Here is a 20,765-nt window from a genome sequence, read left to right as displayed (position 1 = left end):
TTTGAAAAGTCATATTTAATCACTCAGTAGGTTATACGAAAAATTTCTTGAGATAAGCAAGCTCATTTTGCAAAATAGAAGTGAAGTCTGGCCGGGGTGACAGGACCGTGATTCATATTTCAGGTCTTGGGACAGGAGCGCGATTTCATGCAGGTCTTCTGACTCTCAAGTCCTGCTCCAGCCACCTTTCTTTTCTCAGTGAGTGTATATTAGTCGTGCAGTTATGTCTGACTCTTTGTGACCTCATGGACTGTAGCATGCCAGGCTCCTCCGTCCATGGAATTCTCCAGGCAAGAATACTAGAGTTGGTTGCCATTCCCTTCTCCAGGAGATCTTCCCAACCCAGGGATCGAACCCAGGCCTGCCTGCAGTGTGCAGGCAGATTCTTTACCATATTAACCATCAGGGAAACCCTTTCTTGGTCAGGTGGCTGTTAAATAAACTTGAGTCTTGTCCAAGGGAGCTTAGTCATAAAACAGCCAGTGAGTTTGTAAGGAGTGTGACCTAATTTTACAGTGCTTTCTAAAGACAGTATTAGTACAGTGTTGCTAACCGCAAATAAAATGGAAAATTGTGTTTGTACTGATTTGTTGTAGTCACTCACATTTTATGTTTACTTTTGATTTTAAATCAGGTGATGAAGACCCTGGCACCGTCTCTCAGTATTACAGAGAAGAGGCTCTAGTATGGTTTTAGGATGTCAGATATTCAGAGTAACTCTTAACCTAAACCAGACCAATCCCAGTTACTTTGTTGCTCAACTTTAAAGTGTACCCTGTCCCTGCCCTTTTTTTCCCCTTATAATTTCCAAAGAATTATTTTGGCATGTTTTTAGGTTATTTCACAGGGATGTTGTATTTGGCTAGATACTACACTTCTGAATAACTGTATTTTGCCTGCCCATATAAATACAATTCTGATTTCAAATTGTGGTTTGAATTAGTATGCAGTTTTTGTGGAGAAGTATTGAGAATCTGATGGGAGGAGAATAGGTATGCCTGGAGAAAAGAGCAATCTGTAGGGATCTTTGAAGTCAGTATTCAACTTTCTTTTCTAAGTCTTTCCTAGTTAATACCACCCTTCCAACCCTTTCCCCCAAAGTCCAAGGTTGTTTTCTAGACTCAAGTATCAGTGTCGCTTAAACTGCTACTTGAAGTTTAAATAGTCCTCTGCATGTTTCGAGGATAGTCACACTGTCAGTTCTCTTTCTCACTAGCTCAGGACTAGCTTATATTCTGATAATGAAAATTTTAAGAAATTTGTACCCTTTTATTTTGGCTTAAGGATGTTTTGAGGGCTTCCCAGGTGGTGGTAGTGGTAAGAAACCACCTGCCATTGCAGGAGACATAAGAGATGTGGATTCAATCACTGGTCAGGAAGATTCCCTGGAGGAGGGCATGGCAACCCTCTCCTGTATTCTTGCCTGGAGAATCCCATGGACAGAGGAGCCTAGCAGGCTACAGTCCATGAGGTCACAAAGAATCGGACATGACTGAAGTGACTTAGCACACATGCATGCAAGGATGTTTTGCTTCTATCTTTCAGAACACAGAGCTTTCAATAAGAATTTTACCAATATTAACTAATTTTCATCAAGAAAATATTTACTACTTGAACTTTATTAAGATGGATTTCTTGATCAGTTTTTCATAGAACAAAGTTTATTTTTCTAATTTATTTTACTAAAGTCATTTTTATCAGAAGCAAGGTTGTGAATTTACTCTGAAGATGTCTAGTTATCTTTCAGTTTTCAGTTCAGTTCAGTCACTCAGTCATGTACGACTCTTTGCGACCCCATGGACTGCAGTACGCCAGGCCTTCCTGTCCATCACCAACTCCCAGAGTTTACATAGACTCATGTCCATTGAGTTGGTGATGCCATCCAACCATTCAGTTTTATCTTTTCTTTTTTAATGAGATAGTATAGTATAATGGTTGTATTCTGGTTATACTCCAAAGTAGTGTTATCCATTAAAAAAATATAATGTAAGCCACAGTTAGAATTAAAACATTTTAGTAGCCACATTTAAAAGTAAAAAGATACTGTGAGATTAATTTTAATAATATATTTTATCTAGAATTTATATTGTATCTAGTATTTATCATTTTGAAATTTAATCAATATAAAAATCATTAGTTTTTAGAAGAAAGTAAATAGGAGAAGGGAAGTCTCAGAGAAAGGGAAGATGGGGGTTGGCTAAATTTGACCTTCTCTTCTGCCACCTCTCCATAGCCTGGGGCAGAAGTGGAGGAGGACAAAAGAGAAGACTGTGCTCCTCTGGCACTTACTTTAGTTGAGGAATGGGGTGGTTAATTCAGAACATGAATGAGAGATTAATTTACTTGCTGTTCTCCTCTGAATACTGAGAACTAGAAAAGGCCCTTCACTAGAAAAGGCCCACTTGGCACCCTGGTTGGTAGTATATATGTGTCCATTAAGAATCTACAATGTCTTTTTCTGACCCAGACTTAAATAATAGTCTTGTTCTCTCTGTCTCTGTGTGTCTGTGTGTCTTTTAATGTCCAGGCTTAAATTCTTCCCTGGAAACACAGGAAAGGAAATGTTGTAGTAGATTTTCCAAACACAAACCTTATTTTTATAATATGGTTATGACAACCATCTCTGTTTGGTAAAAGTTAGCCTATTACATTTTGCAGTTGAGATTTTGGCGATTTGGAAAAGCCCTGTTTATTGCAAACAGTTAAACTGGACATTTTGTATATACGTTAGTACTTAAATCAGAATTTTAGGCATTGTACAGACAGGATGAAAACATAAAGCAGATGAATCTGGCTTAACATGTAAGGTTAAGAGAAAACTTCTTTGAGGAAAGGACTTGGGCACTGAGATGTGAAGGGTAAAGAGTTAATATTAATAGGCAGTGCCAATGGAAAAGAGCTTTCCAGGCAGAAGGAAAACATTTGCAGAGGTCTGCAGTGGGAATTGAGAGTTCAGAAATAAACCATACATTTCTGGTCAATTGATTTTTAACAAAGATTCCAAGAGAATAGTTTTTTCAACACTTTACTACTGGAACAACTAGGTATCCGCACATATAGGAACCTTGGACCCTTACCTCACACCGTTCAGAAAAAGTAACTCAAGTGGATCATGGACCTACATTTAGAGTTAAAACTGTGAAACTCTTAGAAGAAAACATAGGAGTAAATCTTTGTGATACTGAGTTAAGCAGTGGCTTCTTAGACAAGGCAAGAAACATAAGAAAAAATAAATTAGACTCATCAAAATTAAAACTTTTGTGCTTCAAAGGATACTGTCAAGAAAGTGAAATGACTCCCCACAGAGTAGAAGGAAATATTTGCAAGTCATATAGTGGATAAGGAAGCTTGTATCCTGCTGCTACTAGCAAAATGCTGCATAACTCAAAGAGTAGGTTTGTGGAAAGAGGTCAAAGTCTAGTGTTCGGATGTGAATATTTCTTGATTTGAAAAGTTGAGCTCTACTGCAAAGCATTCTCCTTTACTTTTCTTTCAGAATGAAATTTGTAATCTAGCTTGATGTTAATAAGCATCTCTTTTGGCTCAAACTATCCATTTCGGAGGGAAACAGGTGTGGACTCCATGGGTCTGCTGAGAGTTCCTTAGTCTAGGAATCCATGGCTCCATGGCATGGTTGATTATGAACAGGGTCTCTCCCTGTTGTAATTTTAGACTTGCTTTTAATCCTGTTTAGATTCCAAGTGTTCTGCCAAGACTTTACACATTTTGCTTCCTTTTCAAATAACTAAGAATTTAAAAATAAAATAGTCCAAACATCTTTCTAAATCAGTCAGAAGCTATATAGTATCTTGCCTAGTCTGTTAGAACCAGTGATCTGAATTTTTGCAGTTTACCTCAGGATACTTTGCCCTGGCAGCTGCCTCCTGAGCCATAGTCTTGATTGTGTTAGCTGCTTTCCTTCGTCAGCTCACCAAAAAAGAGTCCAGCCAGGAAAATGGAAAAAGGAAAATCTAAAATTGTCCTTTCCGTTTTTTCCCGTTAAAAAGTGGCTCTGGAAATGTTTCATGCAAGGAAGCAGCGGTGAAAAATCTCTTGTTTGCGCTTCAGCTTCTGAAGAGAATGAAAACCTTTGGTTTCTAAATTTTCTGTTAAAGAATTGATTATTTTATTGGGGGTAAACAATGTGAATTAATGCATACTCTGGCTTCTAGGTAATTTCTATACCAGAAAGCCTAATTCAGTGAACCAAAGAAGAGATGGACGTAATTTAATATTCCTAATTAGAATAAGTACATATATTCAAAATTCAGTAAAGATGTCGTAAATCTCATTATATAGTCATACAGATTATTTTAATCAGTTAATGACTATCTTATTCATGTATTTTAAAACAGATGAGCTCCAACAAGAAATGCTGGATGATGTACAAAAGAAATTGATGAATTTAGTAATAGCACAGAAGGAAAAGTGGACAAGTATGCTCTGCCTTTTACTTTTATGTATTTTATGGGGATCACTTTTATGGTAAAAACAATTTCTACATGTAAATGTGTGTGTTAAGTTTTTAAAAACCTTTTGTTTTTCTTATATAGTGATGAGTTGCAGGTAGTTTTAATGAGGGGTCAGTAACTTGCCTTCTCTTGGTTTTTAAATATATTTTCCCAGCTTAAGATTCTTTTTCTTAAGACCATATGGAAGAGATCACCGCAGTACGAAGTACTTCGAAAATATGAAGTTTATTCTTACCATTCTTTTTTGTTCTCTTTATTGCCCTTAAGTGGACGTATCTTGCTCAAATGCATTAGGTGTGAAACCTAAGTATGTAGTATGTATCTTAACATTTTAAAGATTTAGATATTATTAGCAAGTTTTTAATAAATGTGAATGAATGGGGAAATATAAGCATAACCATTAAGCACAAGAACTGTCCATCACCATTTAGGATAGGGAGGAGAGAGAAATCTGAAACGTCTCCTCATAATATCAACCTAAGCAGGCACTGAAAATTACTAATGAAGCACCAATCTCAGTTGATTATTTGATTGAAGAAAGTGGGTGGCTTGTTAAGCGATGTTTTTAAAGGGGCACATTTTGAGTTGTTGGTGATGTTCCTTAATTAGACTTGTCAAGATTTTGTTAAAGCTACTTTAAAATATTTTATTGTTTAGTGTTCTTTGTAATTAAGTGCTGTTTAAGTATAATTAAATATTTGTATGTTCATTATTTATGTTTGGGTACACTGGATATTGAGACAACTGGCAAGTTAGCTTGTACTGTTTCTGCCTTCATTTTCAGAGTCCTGATGAGAAACCTCTTCACTGGACACTTCCACACACCAAAACATCAGCGTCATGAAGTGTTACGATTAATGGGAAGCATTCTAGGCATCAAAAAGGAGGAAATGGATCAGGTAACTGAACATTGAATGCCATTCTGAATATAACTAGAATACTTGGCATCATATAAAAGAATCTCAGTATATTTATAACTAAAATACTTGGCATCATATAAACATTTTTTTCCCTGTGTTTTATATAACTTTTGCTGAATACAATAATGTAGAAATGGAATCATTTTATATTACGGAGAAGATTTGTGCAGTTTGTATAATATTAGCTTAAATGTTTCATAACTTTAAGTCACCATTCGTATCGGAATGCTGAAAGTTTGAGAGATGACAGCCCTCGGGTTTTATTTGAGATAGTGCTGGGATGGCATTTCAGTGTATATATAGCTTCCGTCAGTAGGAAACTGGGAAATGGACTTGAAAAGCATGAGTTACTGCCATCTGAAATCATGTAAAAATGCTTCTGTTTTCTTTTCTTGTATTGATCATACTTTCCTCTTTTAAAATAATCTTTCAGTTGTTGACTGAAGACCAGGGTGGTGTTACCAGGTGGATGACTGGGTGGCTTGGAGGAGGATCGAAGAGTGTTCCCAGCACACCTCTGAGACCAAGTCAGCAGTCCTCTGCTTAATAGTGTAAGAGTCGGCTTCGTTCTGGCCAAATAGGAGTAGTGACATCGTTGTGCCTCACATGCATTTGCAAAGAATTAGACTTCTTTTTCAGGTTGTTTTATACAGCCCTGTTACTTTGGAGTTGTGGAAACTGGGATCCAAAGAGGTGATTAGCTTACGGATAGAAAGCCAGATTTAATAGTTTTATTGCATATAGGTTTTATTTTAACATTTTGTTTACATGATACTTTTATTTTTCAAAATATTAACTGTTCCTTCCTTTGTTTTTGATCGTACTGCTATCAGCACATAATCATTTGTCTCTTACTACTAAATTATTAGATTCTCAAAGACAGAGGCTCTGTTTTATGCCTGTATGTATCTATATAGTCACTGAGCCAATTGAATGCTTATTGAGCACTTGCTGTGTGTCAGACTGTTTTGAGCATGGAGAGTGCAAGCTACGCACCAGATAGATGAAGTGCTTTTCTTCAGAAAAACTGACATTTCGGTCGGAGGTAGCAGTTAATTAACATGAAAACATGATCCCTGGTATACAGTAGGCTTCAAATGAGTATTAATTGAATTGAGTACCACTGTGAGTTAGAATGTGGAGTTTACTTCTTTATTTTATGTATTTATTTATTTGTTTATTTTTAACTAAAGAGGAAACTGAGGCTAGGTGACTTACCTGAAGCTGGTGAGAGATAGAACTCTTAAATTGAGTGGCATAAAATTGAAAGGAAAGTTCTACACTACATTATTTTAATCTGATAATAATATTACTGGTGACCTTTTACTGTACTCATTGATTGGGTGCTACTGTAGAAAAACGCGATTATTTGATGCTTGTTTTCTGTTGATACCTGTGTATCAGTTAGAGTAGTAACACTTTTAATTGTTCATAAGGCTTGTTTATAAAGAAATGATTCAGATAGCATGACTAGTTTTTAATATGAATTAGAATAGCTGGTACAGTTTCTTGGTTGTAGTGTATAATTTTATTATCTGCCTAATATATCCAAAATGTTTCTTCTTAGTCTTTTTCAGAACTTTTTGTTAAATTTCTAGAAACAGAATCTCATCCATCTGTTCCACCACCCAAGCTTTCTGTTCATGATATGAAACCTCTAGATTCACCAGGAAGGAGAAAACCAGACACAAGTACACCAGAAAGTTTTAAAGGTAAAATCAGATACTTATTTTCTTTTCTACAATTTAAAAAGTTGATGATTCATGATTATGTTTTACAGTGATACTAACGGAAGTTTTAGTGTTTTTGAAAATGTGCAACAATTTCTTCCAAACTTCCAGTAAGGCATTAGATTTTGGCTTCATATGTATATTCTTATTGCAAGCTGATATTTAATTAGCTTAGGTTAATTTGAGCAACATGAAATATTTTCCCTTTATATATTGGAATAATTCTCTCTGCATAAGCCACATTGAATTATTCTTGGGGGTGCTTGATGGATCTGGTAAACCGCTGTTCACCCATTTTCCTTTCTCACTAATAGTGCTTATTGCTAATCAGTTAGAATTGTGGTTTATATAGTTAGAGAAAGACTTTTTTCCATGTGGTAATCTGAGTATTACACTCAGTAACCAGAGTTGGTATGTTAATAATATTTACAAGCACAGTTTAGTAAACTAGCTCAGACATCCAAGAACACTATGAAGAGTTCGTAAGTGTTGAAAGGCCTGCCTGGAAGCAGATGGTTTGGCGGTTCTACAATATGTGGACGTAGTTTTCTACCCTACTAGGTTGTAGGATCTTATTTGTGCTGTTCATATCCCCCGTGCTGGCATGCAGTGCAGTCTTGAGTTCAGATTGAAGTGTAATGTGTTAGACTCTGCTCACGTGCACGTGCGTGTTCAGTCGCTTAGTTGTGTCTGACTCTTTTCGAGCCAGCGGACTGCAGCCCTTCAGGCTCCCCTGTCCATGGGATTTCCCCCTGGAGTGGGTTGCCATTCCCATCTCCAGGGAATATTCCCAACCCAGGGATCAAACCCAGGTCTCCTACATTGCAGGTGGATTCTTTACAGTCTGAGCCACTAGGAAAGCCCTTTAGACTCTGTACAGATTCTTTATTGGAAGGGCTATATGTTTTATCTCGGAGAAGGCAATGGCACCCCACTCTAGTACTCTTGCCTGGAAAATCCCATGGACAGAGGAGCCTGGTAGGCTGCAGTCCATGGGGTCGCTAAGAGTCGGACACGACTGAGCGACTTCACTTTCACTTTTCACTTTCATATATTGGAGAAGGAAATGGCAACCCACTCCAGTGTTCTTGCCTGGAGAATCCCAGGGACAGGGGAGCCTGGTGGGCTGCTGTCTGTGGGGTCACACAGAGTCGGACACGACTGAAGTGACGTAGCATAGCATAGCATAGCATATGTTTTATCTGAAATCTTCATATTTTAATAGACTAACATGTTTGCTAGCTGGACTGTAAAGGTACATATTATATACTCTCAAGTTTATGTCACTTGCTCAGTACTTAAATTTGGATAAAATACTGAATTTATATTCTGAAATTTTAAGAACTTCTTTAGTCCTTCTCTCAGCTCTCAGAAGTCGCTCAGTTGTGTCCAACTCTTTGTGACCCCGGGATTGTAGCCTACCAGGCTCCTCCATCCATGGGATTTTCCAGGCAAGAGTACTGAAGTGGGCTGCCATTTCCTTCTCCAGGGGATCTTCTCGACCCAGGCATCGAACCCGGGTCACCTGCATTGCAGACAGACGCTTTACTGTCTGAGCCACCAGGGAAGCCTTCTTTAGTCCTTACTTAGATGAATGTTTCTATTTTCCTGAACTTTTATAGAAAGTGAAAGTAGTAAAATTATTTTAGGTAAAAGCTTTGTCTACTAAATTTAGGCTTTAGAAAAGTCTTAACTTTAATGTGTAGACTATACTAAAAACAGTTTTTTCTTGTTATACTAGGTTTCATTTTTCCTTTAATAGTTTCTGGCTGTGCTGTGTCTTCATTGCTGCAGGCTTGTCTCTGGTTGCAGCAAGCAGGGGCTACTCTTTGTTGCCATGCGTGGGCTTCTCACTGCAGTGGCTTCTTCTATTGTGGAGCGCAGGCTCTAGGGCCCACGGGCTTCAGTAGTTGCGGCTCCTGGGCTCTGGAGCACGGGCTCAATAGTTGTGGCTCATGGACTTAGTTGCTGCAAGGCATGTGGGATCGTCCCGGGCCAGAAATCTAACCCATGTCTCCTGCATTGGTAGGTGGATTCTTTACCACTAAGCCACCAGGGAAACCCCAGTTTTAGCATCTTTCAAGATTCTAAAATTTATTTTGGCAGGGTCTCCCTTCCCCCCTCTCCTCCCCCTGCCCTTCCCCTTCTTTCCTCTCCTTTTCTTTTGTACACCTCCCCACTTCAGTTATCAAGTCACATGCCCAGCTTGATTTGTGTTGCTCAGAGACAAAAGCCAGAGCTTACCATGTAGCTATTTCAAAGTTTGGGAAATTGTCATTCACAGGAAAAAGTACAGCTTGCGGACCCAAGGGTGCTCAGTGATAAGTAGCTTTGATACATTTGTCTCAGTGCTTCCTTTGTTTTAGAGGCCTCTTTTATTTTAGTTTCCCATCACTGAAGAGGGTGTCTTTGAGGGGTTGCTTGTCTCTGAACAAAGAAGTTGTTAATGACCTTGGGTAATAAAGCAGAATTCTGTCCACTAAGACTTTAGGGCATAAACTAGGTGCTGTTCCAGTAAAAACTTAATTGTTCAGCCTGACTTCACAGAAAATAATCTAATGAGAATTGTTTTCAAACCTTTGAATGTCTAAAAGATGACCGTTTAATGTGATGCATACATTGCTTTTTGTTTTGGTAAATTAATATTAAATATGATTGTTATTATAATATGGATGCCAATTTTTTTCAGGACCATTTTAATTATTTGGGCAAAACAAGTTCTCAAGTCCTCCCATCTTTCAAATGGTTAGATAAAATTTGCCTGGTGACATAGGAAACACTTTTTAGAAAACTGTTGTTACAGTAAATGACATTAATCCCCAGAACTGGGAAGCTCCCTATATGGTTCAAATGGCTCACTCCCCAGAGAGTATCTTTGCCTGTGTAATCCCCTTCCTCTTCTTTGTCCCCTCTAGGTGCACAGGTCTCTCTCTGATTGCATCTCTCCTTCCCTACCTCATTCCATATAGATGGGAATTCCCTGGTGGCTCAGATGGTAAAGAATCTTCCTGCAGTATAGGACACTGGGGTTCAATCCTTGGGTCGAGAAGATCCGCTGGAGAAGGGAATGGCAACCCACTCCAGTGTTCTTGCCTGAAGATTTCATAGACAGAGGAGCCTGGTGGGCTAAGTCTGTGGGATCACAAAGAATCAGACACAATTGAGCAATTACCCCTTTCAGCACACAATACAACACACATAACTGGTATTAAGTATAAGACAGCAATAGTAATGCGTTTAATAATATTAGCTCTACATACAAATATTTCTCTCTCCCATTCCTTTCTCTTATTTATTGCTTCTTTATTTCACCTTGTGTGTTTCATAGACCCTGCTTATCAGATCCAGAACCTAGCAGCGTTTAAGTTAAATTTATTTGGGGGCCAAATCTCAGAACCTAAAACACATGTATACCAGTGACCAGATAATATGTGGGAGACTAAATCATCCTTGTTTTGTCATCTAGATACAGCGGAATTGAGGGCTGGTAGAAGAACAGATGTGAATCCATTCCTGGCTCCCCGCTCTGCAGCTGTGCCTCTCCTTAACCCAGCTGGACTTGGACCTGGCGGACCTGGGCATCTCCTTTTGAAACCCATCTCAGACGTTCTGCCCACGTTTACGCCTTTGCCGGTGTCGCCTGACAACAGTGCTGGAGTTGTGCTGAAAGACCTTTTAAAGCAATAGATTATTCTCAAGCCAGAGCTGACATATATCGCACTTTAAAGAAACAAACCGTCAACACTATGTACATACTTTATCACTAAGTGGCCTTTTGGAAGAAGTCATGTATTTGTTTGCAGTTATACTTTCTCTAAGTTTAAACTAATATTCTTAATGCTTTTAGAAATCGCAAGAGTTAAAGGAGGAAGTGTTTGCTATCTTATCTCCTTTTTTCCCCCTGTCTCATTTGACCTAACTTAAGCTAGAAACATTCTTTTTAATTTTAATTTACAAAAGTAAGAAAAATAAAAAGAAAGACAAAAATACTAGTAGCTATATATCAGTTCTTTCCTTTTCAAGCTCATTTAAACTAGAGACGTATAGTTATCTTTTAAAGATAATCAGTAGATTTACCAAAAAAAAGGGGGGGGGGGTAGAAAATAGTAGTGGCTTATCCACATAGTGTAAAAATTGATCTAAAGCATATTACTTATCTTTAGGCCAAGAACAGGGTTGTCCCTGGGAGGTGACGGTGTCCTGAGGTAGAAGGCGTGTTGTTTAGCTCTCTGCAGCTTCATCGTGTGTGTAGACTGAGCACAGAGAGCACACAGTTTCGTCCGGGATCCCCCTGCCCGCCTTTCACAGTCATAGCCGCCGTCTTCCCTCCCGGCTCCTGACCTTCTGGCAGCCCTCACAATGCTCCTCTGTGATTTTGTCACTTCAAGAGTGCCCTTCACTGGAATCGTGCAGTGTGACCTTTGGAGATGGCCTTTTTTCACTCACCATAGTTCCCTTGAGATCCTTCTACGTTGCTGAACCTATCAGATGCTTCTTCCTTTTCACTGTTAAGTACATGTTGTCACTGTATGGTTTTGCTTTAAGAGCTAAAGTGTCTCATTAAAGATAACCATCTTAAAACAAAATGTTTCCACAACCCTACTCACAACTTTGATCTAAGTGTTAAATTGTACAGCTGCATTTACAGAACTATAATCAGCAATATCCCTAGATACACCACCTCCTGCCTCTATCTGAGGTGTTGACGTGAGAGGGACGGCCACCCAGGGGTCGTCCGTCATCTTCACAGTCACCAGGGCAGTGAGTTACTTGGGCAGCACCAGCACCGGGTGTTTGGAACTTAACGGTGAGGGAATATCCCTTTAATTCTTTTATAAACCCCTCATAAAAATCCTGACTTGGAATTTAGTTATATCAGGATGTTCATGTTTGTATTAGTTGTTGAAGTTGTACATTTAAAGACATTTCTTTGCAAATTTTGTAAATTTCGATATGCCTTTAAAATAGAAACATCTGTATAATAAGGAAAGATGAAAATGATACTAATCCAAATATGTAAATAGGCCTGGCTCTGGCCAGGGCTAAATTTGGTCGTTTGTAAATTTTGCTGTGATTAACTGTATACTTTGTACTGTATTTAGAGGATTGGAAGTCATTATGTGTTGCTAGATAAAGCTTGTTTTTCTGGAAAATCTAGTAACTTAGACATTGCTGCTTCAGAACATCCCCTGTCTCCTTGGCTAACTTATTTATATTGCCATTCTTTATTTAGTATACTTTAAAGGAAGTTGTCATACCAGTTCTATATTAGAACTATCAAACTGCCTCCTGTCTGTTTTGTCCACTATTATTTCTCTATGAAATGATTATTCTTAGATTTTATAAGGTCCTTTCAAAGATACTTTCACTGACTATCCTAAATTATTTGCTGCTTGCCATTGAATTTTCATTTCAGTGTGGAGCATCTGAAATAAAAGTTTCTCAGTTTAAAAAAAAAAAGAAAAGACAACGTGATCCTTTATTTTGAAGGAATATAATAACAGAAAAAAATTTCCTCTTTTAATTTGGAAAGGAGATGCATGGTGGGTATAAGTAGCATGTCATCATATTTAAATACCTTTTATGATATTTTCAGTATTTCCTTTCTTGCTTCCAAACAGCCTATCCCCGCTCACCCCATAGTTTAACAGAAGTTGGAAAGCTGTTATGGGTGGATTGCATATCTAAACATCCCAACATGACCTTACATGGCTGCTATTTTTAAAAGTATGTGACCTTGTCCTAATGCTGTAGTATCTAACGTTTCAATTGTATCATCATCGAAACTATAGCTCACTGGTATGCATACTAAGTGTTTGTTGATCCAAACCAGACATAACTCATCTACTTTTCTGAATTAAGTTGTGTCAGAGATGAACCATCTGCTCAAGGAATCTTCTTAGTAATCATATAGTGATGAAGCATATAATTCTGATGTTAGCAGTTGGATATTGCTAATGCTAATTTTATTGCAGTACTTTAACTACAGTAATTTTACTGTTTATTCCTCTAGAAACTTACTAAAATTTGTGGTTGCATTTTACCATCGCTGCCACAGTTTTCCACAACATTCCTAATGGTTTTCAACTGCTTTATTGTAGTAGAAAATTCATCCAGCCGTTGGATTTGATTTTAGTATAATACTGTATTTCATGGTTATTTTTTAGTTCCTGCCATTATTGAGTTAAAAACTAAACAACAAAAACATGGGGGAAGAAGATTGACTTTCTTAAAACCATCCAATTAAATATTAAATATCCCCCTCAAATAAAGCATCTAGTTTATTTTAACCTTTTAATGGACAGTTGAAAGGAGGGAAAAGTCAAAATACTTTGCCAATCAGTAGATGGGAAACAAAACAACAGTGCTTCAGGAACAAGAGAGAAGTAAGAATTGTTGATAAAGCACTATTAAGTATCATACTTAGGGCATATTAATTTTATTTTTAAGGCTAATCAAGTTTTTCATATAAGTGTTAAAACATCTTCCATTAATAAAAATTAATCTTTAATTTTGTAAACATCAAGTATAACATTTATATATTCCTATGGAAAAAACTTTCGTGGAAAAAATAATGGTACTTGTAGTGATCTGACATTTGTGATTATTTGCCAGTCTTTACTTTCTAACCTATTAAGGTTTCTCTAGTTAAAATTGATAAGTTGTCTTTTGACTTTTAGGGAATATCTTATGGAATATTTACAGTCCAACCTTAATACTGGCTTGTATTTTATGGAACTAAAGTCAGTGCATTTCTGAATTTCTCAGGAGCACTGCAAGGCAGAAAAACTAGTCCAAATAAAAATGATATATGTAAACTGGCAATGTCTTCATCCACAATAAAAAAAAAAAACAAAACTTTTTTAGCAAACAGCTGCTGACTTTTTCTTTAGAAGGGGGAGAAATGACTTACACATGTTGTTTATAGCAGCAGTTGATGAACTACTGAAGCTAATATCTTCAAGTGTTCACCGGATGTCTGCTGTTAGGGTAGTGTTTGAAGCTTTGGAAATGTTAACTATGAACAGTTTAATAGATGCTCAAGGTTATGTGTGCGAAGAGGATCTGAGAGGTTTTAGCCAGGCCTTTTTTCCCCAGAGGTGATAGTATGCATCAGTGGGCTCGTGGTTTTTCTGCAAAATGATCGGCTATGTACTCAGTTTTTCTTAGATGTGGAACTTGGTTTTTTGGTTCGTTTGGTTTTTTGGCTGCACTTTGTAACTAGCAGGATCCTAGTTCCTTGACCAGGGGTTGAACCCCTGCCCCTTCTGTTGGCAGCTTGGAGTCTTAACCATTAGACCACCAAGGAAGTCCCAGAACTTGTATATTTTTAACTATTCATGTGGTAGGATTGGAAGGAACATGAGTTTTAAAGTTGAGAGATGGATTGGAGTACAGATTTTGAACCTTTCTGTGTGACCTGTAACAAACTACTTTCACTGTGTAACTGATTTTTCTTGTCTCTAAAATAATGCCCACTATTCAACTTAAGGGGTTATAAGGAGCAAATGACCTGTTCATTCATTTCCTGTTGTTCAGTCACCAAGTCATGTCTGACTCTGCGACCCCATAGACTACAGCACACCAGGTTCCTGTGTCCTTCACTGTCTCTCAGAGTTCGCTCAAATTCATGCCCATTGAGTCAGACAGTCAATAATTGAGTTATCTAACAAACTCATCCCCTGCCTCCCCCTCCTCCTTTTGCCTTCAGTCTTTCCCAGCATCAGAGTCTTTACCAATGAGTCGACTCTTGGCATCAGGTGGCCGAAGTAGTGGAGGTTCAGCAATAGTCCTTCCAATGAATATTCTGTGTTGATTTCCTTTAGGATTGACTGGTTTGATCTCTTTGCAGTCCAAGGAACTCTCAAGAGTCTTCTCCAGCACCACAGTTTGAAAGCATCAATTCTTTGGAGCTCAGCTGTCTTTATGGTCCAACTCTCGCATCTGTACATAACTACTGAAAAAAACCATAAGCTTTGACTATACACATCTTTGTTGGCAAAGTGATGTCTGTGCTTTTCAATATGATGCCTAGGATTTGTCATAGCTTTTCTTCCAAGGAGCAGGCATCTTAATTTCATGGCTTCAGTTACCATCCACTGTGATTTTGGAGCCCAAGAAAAGAAAATATGTCACTGCTTCCACTTTTCCCCCTTCTATTTACCATGAAGTGACAGGATCAGATGCTATGATCTTAGTTGTTTGGGTTTTTTTTTTTTTATGTTGAGTTTCAAGCCAACTTTTTCAGTCCCCTCTTTCACCTTCATCAAGAGGTTCTTTAGTTCCTCTTCACTTTCTGCCATTAAGAGTGGTATCATCTGCATATCTGAAGTTGATATTTCTCCCAGTAATCTTGATTCCAGCTTGTGATTCATCCAGCCCAGCATTTTGCATGATGTACTGTGCATATATGTTAAGGATGGTGGAGTATACAGCCTTGTCATACTCCTTTCCCAGTTGGGAACGAGCCATTCTATGCCTCGTTCTATCTGTTGCTTCTTGACCTGGGTACAAATTTCTCAGGAGACAGGTAAGGTGGTCTTGGTACTCCCATCTCTTTAAAAATTTTCCAGTTTATTGTGACCCATACACTAAAGTCAAAGGCTTTAGTGTAGTCAATGAAGCAGACACAGATGTTTTTCTGGAATTCCCTTGCTTTTTCTCTGATCCAACAGATGTTCACAATTTGATTTCTGGTTCCTCGGCCTCTTTGAAAGCCAGCTTGTACATCTGAAAGTTCTCCCTTCATTTACTGCTGAAGCCTAGTTTGAAGGATTTTGAGCATAACCTTGCTAGCATGTGAAATGAGCCCAATTGTATGGTAGTTTGAATATTCTTTGGTATTGCCCTTCTCTGGGATTGGAATGAAAACTGACCTTTTCCAATCCTATGGCCACTGCTGAGTTTTCCAAATTTGCTGGCATATTGAGTGCAGCACTTTCACAGCATCATCTTTTTAGGATGTGAAATAGCTCAGCTGGAATTCCATCACCTCCACTAGTTTTCGTAGTGATGCTTCCTAAGGCCCACTTGACTTCACACTCTAGGATGTCTGGCTCTAGGTGAGTGACTGCACCGTCATGGTTGCTTGGGTCATTAAGACTTTTTTTGTGTAGTTCTTCTATGTATTCCTGCCACCTCTTTTTAATCTCTTCTGCTTCTGTTACCTCCTTACCATTTCTGTCTTTTATCCTGCCCATCCTTGCATGAAATGTTCCCTTGATATCTCCCATTGAAGCGATCTCTAGTCTTTCCCATTCTATTGTTTTCCTCTATTTCTTTGCATTGTTCATTTAAGAAGGGTTTCTTATTTCCCCTCGCTATTCTTTGGAAGTTGGCATTCAGTTTGGTATCTTTCCCTTTCTTCCTTGCCTTTCACCTCTCTTCTTTTCTCAGCTGTTTGTAAGGCCTCCTTAGACAACCACTTTGCCTTCTTGCATTTCTTTTTCTTTGGGATGATGAGGTCACTGCCTCCTGTAAAGTGCTACGAATCTCTGTCTGTAGTTCTTCAGGCACTGTCTACCAGATCTAATCCCTTGAATCTATTCATCACCTCTACCATATAATCATAAGGGATTTGATTTATGTCATACCTGAATGGCCTAGTGGTTTTCCCTACTTTCTTCAATTTAAGTCTGAATTTTGCAATAAGGAGCTCATGATCTGAGCCACAATCAACTCCAGGTCTTGTTTTTGCTGACTCTCTAGAACTTCTTTACCTTTGGCTACAAAGAATATAATCAGTCTAATTTCGGTATTGACCATCTGGTGATGTGCATGTATGGAGTTGTTGTGTTGTTGGAAGAGGGTGTGTGCTATGACCAGTGGGTTCTCTTAACAAAACTCTGTTAGCCTTTGCCCTGGTTCATTTTATACTCCCAAGGCCAATCTTGCGTGTTACTTCAGGTATTTTGACTTCCTACTTTTGTATTCCAATCCCCTGTGATGAAAAGGACATCTTTTTTTGGTGTTAGTTCTGAAAGGTCTTATAGGTCTTCATAGAACTGGTCAACTTAAGCTTCTTCAGCATCAGTGGTTGGGGCATAGACTTGGATTACTGTGATGTTGAGTGGTTTGCCTTGGAAACAAACTGAGATGCTATATTTCATAAAATTACAGTACTTGAACAGCTTCATCTTTTAAGATTTTAAATAGCTCAACAGGAATTCCGTGACCTCCACTAGCTTTCTTCATAGTAATGCTTCCTAAGGCCCACTTGACTTCACAATCCAGCATGTTCATTCATAATATTTATTAAATGAATAAATGTATCACTAGTGGAAATGCCTACTAAAGTCTGTAGTTCTACACAGATGTTAGAAGTTGTGATAATCACTGCCGAAAAGTGGATAAGAATGTCAGGGATGGGGGTGTTACTAAATCCAAGTGTTGTTTCTAGAAGGTAAGGAGAGGTGAAAAGCGTGAAGTGCTTGTTGCTCTGATGGGATACGTTGTAAGAAGAATCAGATTTAGGAACTGGCTCAGGAAGTTGTTGGTTTTGACTTACAGACGTGATGGTGGAATGATGGGAACAAAAGCCATGTTAAGTAGGTTGAGTATGTGCTGAGCAAGTGATAATGGTGTTTATAGGCAACTCTTCTGAGAAATCAGGTTAGGAAAGGGGATAATGGGAGAGGAAAGTAGGGTGGAGGGAGTTGTTAGCTGGGAGATTTGAACATCTGTCAGTGCTTTTGGGAAGGACACATAGATAAAAAACAGTTCTTGCCCAAACCCATTCTACTGGAATACCAATTATTACTAACTTGAACCTTGTTTTCCTATCCTTGGGATTTAGGTCACGGGAATATATATCATATATCTGAGAGTTTTATGGCATGTTATTATTATAATTTAATACATCCAGTAAATTATTAGTCCATTATAATTACAACAATATTTGTTTTGGAGATAGAGAAAAATTCAAGAATGCTCATAAATGCATCCCCCCTTAAGGCAAATATTTGAACCCTTAGTTGGTTTTCTGCCTTGGCTATTGCTGTGTATCTGCCTTTTAGCCCTTCTTGGGTTGAGAAATTAATACTTTGCACTATAAAGATATTTTGACTGTGATCATTTTCAGCTGTGACTTTTTTTTTTTTTTACAAACATACTCTCCTTTTCACCTCTGATATTCTTAGACTTGAGTGAACTGTTTTTGACGCTCAAGAATTAAATCTCAGTGGTTGAAAATACTTGTGAACATAATGTAACTTAAGAGTTTGGTAAAGTTGTTTTCTAGATATACTTGGACTGTTAAAAATGTAAGACACATGATTTTATTTTGTAAACTATGAGGCATTTTAGATGTTGAAGGACATTATATTGTGAGAAGCTTCCCTCCAACAATGGTGAATCAGTCTCAAGCCCTCTGGACCCACGGGTAAATGGATATGTATTTGAAGGGCATTCATATGCCAGAGCAAGGAGCATCCCAGGTGTTGCAGGGAAATATGATTTCATTTAAGGAAGAGTTGGGGGACTTCCTAGGTGGTCCACTGGCTAAGACTCCACACTCCCAATGCAGGGGGCCTGGGTTTGATCCCTGGTCAGGGAACTAGATCCCACATGCCACAACCAGGAGTTTGTATGCTCCAACTAAAAAAGATCCCATATGCCAAACTAAAGGATCTCACTGGTGCAACCGAATACGTAAAGTAAATGTTAAAAAAGAAAGAAGAAAGTTGGAAAGACAGTAACAAATTTGCTCAGGTTTCCTATGCAGCTCCTTCCGTTTAGCTGTATTTAAAGAATCACCATGTCATCTAGGAGTTAACACATTAATCCCTTTATAAAAGGATTTTCAGGCACTCTCTGTGAATAAAAAGGGGATAGTGGTGATAAAGTTACAAGTTGCAGACTAATGAGGTAATTTTTTATTTTTGAAAACTCATATGGAATGTATAGTCTTTGAAAAATGTTGGAAGCATTTCAAAGTCATTTCTCTAAGGCATTTGCAGGGCCTCATGCAAATTTACTACTAGGATAGTCTGGATACAGGCATTCAAACTGTGTAGTTCCCTTTAGGACCGCACTTGCCAACTGTAGCTCCTGTGTTGAAAAATATTGATGATGGTAAACATCAATTCTCCACAGAATTGCTACTTGAAGAAATTAATACTTCCATTTTTAGAACTCTTTTTACTTTTGTTTTTTTCCCTTCAGACATTAGTTCTACATGGTGAAAAGTAATTTTACCCCTGCTGTCATCCTTTAATTTATATCTCTGTATGTGTGAAATATTCTAAACATTTAAGAAGAGACAACAAGGATATTAGGAGGGATGTCTGGGCAGGGCAGTGTGAAGATGTCAGCCAATCCTCCCTACAAAAAACAAATATAAAACTAAAATGGTCGAAAACAACCATCTGGGGGCTCTGGTAATCGACCAACGGCAGACAAGAAATTGAAAAATATTGATATTTGAAAAACCTCTAGAGCTACAGGTTAAGAACACTGACATCTGTAGCTTTCCTGCCTGCAGCTTCCCCACTCACCAGACCTCCCAGTGTCTCTAGTACCAATGAGCTATGGAAACCAGTGGCCCAAGGAGGTGAACTCAATGACGGGGGCCGGGGGTGGGGGTGGAGGCTACAAAAACATATGACTTTGTCACTCACGGGTGGTGAATGGGGAAGGAAACGTGGCGAAGACCCAGTGTTGCTAGCCTGAGGTTTCCCTTTACACAGGGCAAAGTGGCCCATCAGTAGGAATTTAATGGGGAGTCCCAGGAACTGAGGAAGCCATGGAAGGGCCCTGGCTGATGGGAACCAGGAGAGCCTGGTGGGAAGAAAAGCCTTAAGCCATCGTGAGACTGGCCTTTGAGAGTTTCTCAGTCCACACGCAGATCCACTGCCATGGACAGAAACAATTCGGGCTCGAGGAATTTAACGAGCACAGCCTCTACTGACCACTGAGCCATGCGGGAGCACCCTCTGGGAAGCCAGAGTAAAAAGAGGAAAACAGCAGTGCTTTTTTGGGCTCCGTGCTCTGTTGCATGTGGGATCTTAGTTCCCCAATCAGGGATTGAACCCTTGCCCCCTACATTGGAAGCACAGAGTCTTAACCACTGGATCACCAGGGAAGCTCCCCTAAAAGATAAAAATAATATAAAAACAGCAGAGCCATCAGCAGTTGCAATCTCTCCTGAGGGACACGGATTTCTCAGCTTAAATCGAATCAAGTTTTTAAAAATCAGAAAAATATCAGAATCATTAGCACTACAAGTATAATCTAAATTGTCCAGATTTCAGCCAAAAATTAGGAGTGAAGCAAAGAAGAAAGTGTGACCCATACATAGGAAAAAAGCAGTTAGGAGAAACTGTGTGGGTCTAAGTTTTGAATTTAGCCCACAAAAACTTGAAAGCAGTGATTGTAAATGCAAAAATTAAAGGAAAGTGTGTTTAAAGGATACAGAATAAATACTTGCATACTCATTACCCAGCTTTATCAAATCTTAACATTATGCCATATTTTCTAAAGAATTTTAAAAACTTTTTATTAACATTTTGGATGTAGACACAAAAGTAGAGAGAGAAGCATAATGAACCTGTATATCCATCACCAGCTTCAATGATTATCAATTCAAGATTGACTTTCAACTCTCATTTCACTTACTTCCCTTTTTCAGTTTGAAAGCATTTTCA

At 38.4% G+C, this 20,765-nt stretch overlaps 1 long non-coding RNA gene across 1 annotated transcript; it reads left to right on the top strand.

Annotated features, from left to right (window-relative positions):
• Nucleotides 1–3,869: 3,869 nt before the first annotated feature.
• Nucleotides 3,870–13,944, top strand: LOC113888598. Its single transcript, XR_003510018.1, has 5 exons — nucleotides 3,870–4,436; nucleotides 5,257–5,371; nucleotides 5,826–5,943; nucleotides 6,960–7,104; nucleotides 10,589–13,944. It is a non-coding gene; the product is annotated as an uncharacterized LOC113888598 (long non-coding RNA).
• The last annotated feature ends 6,821 nt before the right edge of the window (nucleotides 13,945–20,765 follow it).

Source organism: Bos indicus x Bos taurus, unplaced genomic scaffold, assembly GCF_003369695.1.
Source record: "Bos indicus x Bos taurus breed Angus x Brahman F1 hybrid unplaced genomic scaffold, Bos_hybrid_MaternalHap_v2.0 tig00000156_arrow_arrow_obj, whole genome shotgun sequence".
In the NCBI taxonomy this organism is placed as follows: Eukaryota; Metazoa; Chordata; class Mammalia; order Artiodactyla; family Bovidae; genus Bos; species Bos indicus x Bos taurus.
Note: the sequence above shows the minus strand (reverse complement) of the source record. Positions and strands in the feature narration are given on the sequence as shown.